Below are 7,281 nucleotides of genomic sequence, written 5' to 3'. Positions count from 1 at the left end.
TCCCTGGCAACCTGTATGATGCAGCAGAGGTAGCCTTAATCCCCCTGGGAACATAACTCCATTGGCCTGAGACCTACACTCAATCCCCACAGCAGCCACAGCAAGCCCCTGCCCAAGAAAAGCTTTAAGCTCAGACACACCAGCCCTGCCCCCACCTGATTGTTTTTCTCTACTCACCCTGGTAGCTGAAGACAAAAGACCTTAACTCATGGGATCTCTTTGACCCTGCCCATCGCCTGAGAAACCCGAATACTTATCCAGGTGTTTAGGGCAAGCTTGTATTCTCCCCATACTACTACAGCTGATGCTGTCTTGAAAGTGCCACCTCCTGGCTGGTGGCCAACCAACTCATGCTGTCATGGCAACTCATAAAAACCCTTCTCCAAGAAGGGAGAAGACAACAGCTAATTCCACTGTCTGCAACATCCTGGATAACCAGAAGTCTTGAGTCTGTCCATGTGACAACTTCACTGCTAATGCAACCAGCATTCAAGAAAGCTAGCACACTAAACAAAACTACAGCTAAGGATCCTCACCAAGGACCCTCACCAGAGCAGGAGCTGGTATCCACAGCTGAGAAACTTGAAGATGGATCACATCACAGGACTCTTTGCAGACACTGAGCCTGGTAACTCAGCTGAGTGGCTAGACCCAGAAGAGCAAAAACATTTACTGCAGTGTGGCTCTCAGAAAGCCCCATCCCTAGGGGAGAGAAGAGAATACCACATTAAGGGTCCATGGGACCAAAGAATCTGAACAGCAGCCCTTGAGCCCCATATCTTCCCTTTGACATAGTCTACTCAAGTAAGAAGGAACCAGAAAAACAATTCTGGTCATATGACAAAACAGGGTTTTTTAATGCCCCCCAAAGGTCACACTAACTCACCAGCAATGGATCCAAACCAAGAAGAAATCTCTGAATTGCCAGAAAAAGAATTCAGAAGGTCAATTACTGAGCTACTCAAGGAGGCACCAAAGAAAGGTGAAAACCAACTTAAAAAAAATTTCTTTAAATAATACAAGATATGGATAAAAAATATCTCCAGAGAAATAGCATAAATAAAAACCAATCACAGCTTCTGGAAATGAAAGACACAAAGAAATGCAAAATCCACTGGAAAGTCTCAACAAGAGAATCAAACAAGTAGGATAAAGAACTTCAGAACTCGAAGATAGGGCTTTCAAATTAACCCAATCTGACAAAAACAAAGAAAAAAGAATTCTTTAAAAATGGACAAAGCCTCCAAGAAGTTTGAGCTGCTGTTAAATGACCAAATCTAAGAATAATTGGTGTTCCTGAGGAAGAAGAGAAATCTAAAAGTTTGGAAAACATATTTGAGGGAATAATCAAGGAAAACTTCCCTGGCCTTGCCAGGGATCTAGACATCCAAATACAAGAAGCTCAAAGGACACTTGAGAAATTCATCGCAAAAAGATCACCTAGGCACATAATCATCAGGTTATCTAAAGTCACGATGAAGGAAATAATCTTAAGTGCTGTGAGGCAAAAAGCATCAGGTAACCTACAAAGGGAAACCTATCAGATTAACAGCAGATTTCTCAGCAGAAACCCTACAAGCTAGAAGGGATTGGGGTCCTTCCTACCTTTAGCCTCCTTAAACGAAACAAATATCAGCCAAGAATTTTGTATCCGGCAAAACTAAGCTTCATAAATGAAGGAAAAGTATTTTTCAGACAAACAAATGCAAAGAGAATTTGCCACTACAAAGCCAGCAGTACAAGAAGTACAAAAAGGAGTTCTAAATCTTGAAACAAAACCTCAAAATATGCCAAAATAGAACCTCCTTAAAGCATAAATCTCACAGGGCCTATAAACAGTAACACAAAGAAAAACCAAGGTATTCAGGCAACAACTAGCATAATGAATAGAATAGTACCTCACACCCCAATATTAACATTGAATGTAAATAGCCTAAATGCTCCAATAAAAGATACAGAATGGCAGAATGGGTAAGAATTAACCAACCAAGTATCTACTGTCTTCAAGAGACTCACCTAATACATAAGGACTCACATAAACTTAAGGTAAAGGAGTGGAAAAAGATATTCCATGCGAATGGACACCAAAAGTGAGCAGGAGTAGCTATTCTTATATTAGACAAGACAGACTTTTAAACAGTTAAAAAAGACAAAGGGGGGCATTATATAATAATAAAAGGACTAGTCCAAAAGGAAAATACCACAATTTTAGATATATATGCACCTAACACTGGAGCTCCCAAATTTATAAACAATTACTACTAGACCTAAGAAATGAGACAGATGGCAACACAACAGTAATGGGGGACTTGAATACTCCACTGACAACACTAGACACGTCATCAAGACATAAAGTCAACAAAGAAACAACAGACTTAAACTATACCCTAGAACAAATGGACTTAACAGATATTTACAGAACATTCTTCCCAACAGCTGCAGAATATACACATTATATTCATCAGCACATGGAACATTCTTCAAAGTAGACCATATGATTGGCCACAAAACAAGTCTCAATAAATTTAAGAAAATCAAAATTATATCACATGCTCTCTCAGACCACAGTGAAATAAAATTAGAAACTCCAAAAGGAACCCTCAAAACCATGCAAATACATGGAAATTAAATAATCTGCTCCTGAATGATCATTGAGTCAACAATCAAATGAAGATAGAAATTAAACCTTTTTTGCACTGAATGATAATAGTAACACAACCTATGAAATCATCTGGGATTACAGCAAAAGTGGTGCTAAGAGGAAAGTTCATAGCATTAAACACCTACATCAAAAAGTCTGAAAGAGCACAAATAGACAATCTAAGGTCACCTCAAGGAACTATAGAAACAAGAACAAACTAAACCCAAACCCAGCGGAAGAAAAGAAATAACAAAAATCAGAGCACAACTACATGAAATTGAAACAAAAAAATACAAAAGATAAATGAAACAAAAAGCTGGTTCTTTGAAAAGATAAACAAAATTGATAGACCGTTAATGACATTAACCAAGAAGAGAGAAGATCCAAATAAGTTCAATTAGAAAAGAAATGGAAGATATTACAACCTATACCACAGAAATACAAAAGATCATTCAAGGCTGCTATGAACACCTTTATGTGCACAAACTAGAAAACCTAGAGGAGATGGATAAATTCCTGCAATATACAACCCTACTAGATTAAACCAGGAGGAAATAAAAACTCTGAACAGCCCAGGAGCACTGGCTCACGCCTGTAATCCCTGCACTTCGAGAGGCCAAGGCAGGCAGATCACCTGAGGTCAGGAGTTCAAGACCAGCCTGGTCAACATGGCGAAACCCTGTCTCTACTAAAAATACAAAAATTAGCCAGGCGTGGTGGCAGATCCATGTAATCCTAGCTACTTGGGAGGCGGAGGCAGGAGAATCACTTGAACCTGGGAGGTGGAGGTTGCAGTGAGCCAAGATGGCACCACTGCACTCCAGCCCGGGGGACAGAGCGAGACTGTCTAAAATAAAAAAATTAATAAAAATTGAACAGACCCCCAATAACAAGCAGGAAAATTGAGATGGTAATTTTAAAATGGCCAACAACAACAAAAAGTCCAGGAGCAGATAGTTTCACAGCTGAATTCTATCAGACATTCAAAGAATTGGTACCAGTACTATTGACACTATTCCAAGACATAGAGAAAGAGGGAATGCTCCCTAAATCATTCTATGAGGCCAGTATTACCCTAATACCAAAACCAGGAAAGGACATAATAAAAAAAGAAAACTACAGACCAATATTCCTGATAAACATAGATGCAAAATTCCTCAACAAAATACTAGCTAACCGAATCCAACAACATATCAGCAAGATAATCCACCATGATCAAGTGGGTTTCATACCAGGGATGCAGGGATAGTTTAACATACACAAGTCAATAAATGTGATGCACCACATAAACAGAATTAAAAATAAAAATCACACGATCATCTCAATAGACACAGAAAAAGCATTTGACAAAATCCAGCGTCACTTTATGATTAAAACCCTCAGCAAAATCGACATAGAAGGGACATACCTTAACGTAATAAAAGCCATCTATGACAAACTTACAGCCAACTTACAGCATTTCCCCCTAAGACCTGGAACAAGACAAGGATGCCCACTTTCACCACTTGTATTCAACATAGTACTGGAAGTCCTAGCCAGAGCAATCAGGCAAGAGAAATAAAGGGCATCCAAATTGGTAAAGGAGAAATCAAATTGTCACTCTTTGCCAATGATATGATCATATACCTAGAAAACCCTAAAGACTCATCCAACAAGCACCTAGATCTGATAAATGAATTCAGTAAAGTTTCAGGATACAAAACCAATGTACACAAATTAATAGCACTGCTATACACCAACAGCGACCAAGCTGAGAATCAAAACAAGAACTCAACCCCTTTTACAATCGCTGCAAAAAATAATAATAAAATTCTTAGGCATACACCTAACACCTAACCAAGGAGGCGAAAGACCTCTACAAGGAAAACCACAAAATGCTGCTGAAAGAAATCACAGGTGGCACAAACAAATGGAAACACATCACATGCTCATGGATGAGTAGAATCAATATTGTGAAAATGACCATACTGCCAAAAACATTGTGAAAATGACCATACTGCCAAATTCAATGCAATTCCCATCAAATTACCATCATCATTCTTCACAGAACTAGAAAAAGCAATCCTACAATTCATATGAGACCAAAAAAAAAAAAAAAAGTTCACATAGCCGAAACAAGACTAAGCAAAAAAAAAAAAAAAAAAAAAAAAAAATCTGGAGGCATCACATTTTCCAACTTCAAGCTATACTGTAAGCATATAGTCACCAAAACAGCATGGTACTCTGGTATAAAAATAGGCACATAGACCAACAGAACAGAATAGAGAACTCAGAAATAAAGTCAAATACAGCCAGCTGATCTTTGACAAAGCAAACAAAAACATAAAGTGGGGAAAGGACATGCTATTCAACAAATGGTGCTGGGATAATCGGCAAGCCACAGGTGGAAGAATGAAATTGGATCCTCATCTCTCACCTTATGCAAAAATCAACTCAAGATGGATCAAGGACTTAAATCTAAGACCTGGAACCATAAATATTCTAGAAGATAACATTGGAAAAACCCTTCTAGACTTTGGCTTAAGCAAAGACTTCATGACGAAGAACCCTAAAACAAATGCAACAAAGGTAAATAGATGGTACTTAATTAGACTAAAAAGAAAGAAATAATCAGCAGAGTAAGCAGACAACCCACAGAGTGGGAGAAAATCTTTACAATCTATACTTCCAACAAAGGACTGATATCTGGAATCTACAAGAAACTCAAATCAGCAAGAAAAACAAAACAAATAATCCCATCAAAAAGTGGGCTAAAGACATGAAGAAAAAATTTCAAAAGAAGGTATACAAATGGCCAACAAACACAAAAAAATGCTCAACATCACTAATGATCAGGGAACTGCAAATCAAAACCACAATGCGCTACCACCTTACTCCTGCAAGAATAGCCATAATTAAAAAATAGGTAATGTTGCTGTGGACGTGGTGAAAAGGGAAGCCTTTCACATTGCTGTTGGGGATATAAACTAGTACAACCACTATGGAAAACAGCGTGGAGATTTCTTTTTAATTTTATTATTATTATACTTTAAGTTTTTTAAGTTTTAGGGTACATGTGCACAATGTGCAGGTTTGTTACATATGTATACATGTGCCATGTTGGGAGATTTCTTAAAGAACCAAAAGTAGATCTACCATTTGATCCAGCAATCCCACTACTGTGTATTTTCCCAAAGGAAAAGAAGTCATTTTATTTAAAAAAAAAAAAAGACACTTGCACATGCATGTTTATAGCCGTACAATTTGCAATTGCAAAAATATGGAACCAGTCCAAATGTCCATTCAGCAACGAGTGGATAAAGAAAATGTATATATATATATATATATATATATATGCACACACACACCATGGAATACTACTCAGCCATAAAAAGGAATAAAATAATGGCATTCACAGCAACCTAGATGAAGTTGGAGACCATTATTCTAAGTGAAGTAACTCAGGAACGGAAAACCAAACATTGTATGTTCTCACTTACAAATTGGAGCTAAGCTATGAGGATGGAGGATGAGAATGATACAGTGCACTTTGGGAACTCAGGGGAAAGGGTGGGAGCGAGGGTGAGGGATAAAATACTGCACATTGGGTAGTCTACTACACCGCTCGGGTGTAGCAGCAACAGTGCACACTGCTTGGATGATGGATGCACCAAAATCTCAGAAATCACCACGAAAGCACTTATCCATGTAACCAAACACCACCTGTTCCACAAAAAACTATTGAAAATTTAAAACTACCGTTATGGTAACCGAAGCCATTTGTTTCTCTTATTTTTTAGTCATTGGATTTTGAATTCTGGCGTGCTGGAAAAATTTTTAAAATCAAATACCAGATGGTGTGTAATAAAAATTGTAGAGATTATTTGAAACTCCAGATAATGTTATCATTCTCCAGAGAGAATTTACTTTTGTTTCTGGTGGGCAGCTGAGGTAGAGGAAGTTCATCTTAATTCCTTATCTGGGATCAAGCTGATTTATAGCTGGGTTCAGTCTTTACAAAGGCTAGTGTATATCTTGTTTGGTCTTACTCTCTAGACTCTAGCTCTTAAATGCCCCAATTTAAAGTCCAGGGTGTTTATCAGGGCCCTTTCTGGCCCTGGTCTTATTTTTGTCCCTTACACCCCATGAGGCCACCTACAGCTCAGCGTCTTAGCCTCTAGGCTGTCACAATCAGCCAATGTCTGGAGGAGAAGTCATGCTGGATATTGCATCACCGTGGTGCTTGTCTTCTGCCTAGACCTGTGCACAACCCGCCTCAAGGTCTTACCTCCTCAGTAGCTCTCCAGTCCTTTTGAATATATATTTATATAAATATAAAATATATATTTTTAATCTAGTGTTTATTTTGGTAGGAGAGACATCAAATCTGATACTAACTCCTTCCGCTTAGACAGAAGAACAGGGAGGGAGGAGTTGTAGGCAACAGAGGAGACTGAAGCTACTGTGTCTTAAAACCCTGTTTTGGCCTGTCCATATGGAACAGTCACAGAGCTGTCTCACTGTCCCAGTCACCTGTGGCCTTCCCTGTTCTCCACAAGAGTCAGTATGCGGGGCTGCTAACAGGATGCCCAGCAGGATGACGCGAGAGCCTGATAGGTGAGGGTGCAGCCAGCTTACACCTTCTCACGGTGCAGATCTCA

The sequence above is a fragment of the Gorilla gorilla genome, chromosome 4 (genome assembly GCF_029281585.2).
Source record: "Gorilla gorilla gorilla isolate KB3781 chromosome 4, NHGRI_mGorGor1-v2.1_pri, whole genome shotgun sequence".
Lineage (NCBI taxonomy): Eukaryota > Metazoa > Chordata > Mammalia > Primates > Hominidae > Gorilla > Gorilla gorilla.
The sequence above is the reverse complement of the archived record's forward strand: the minus strand, read 5'-3'. Positions refer to the sequence as shown.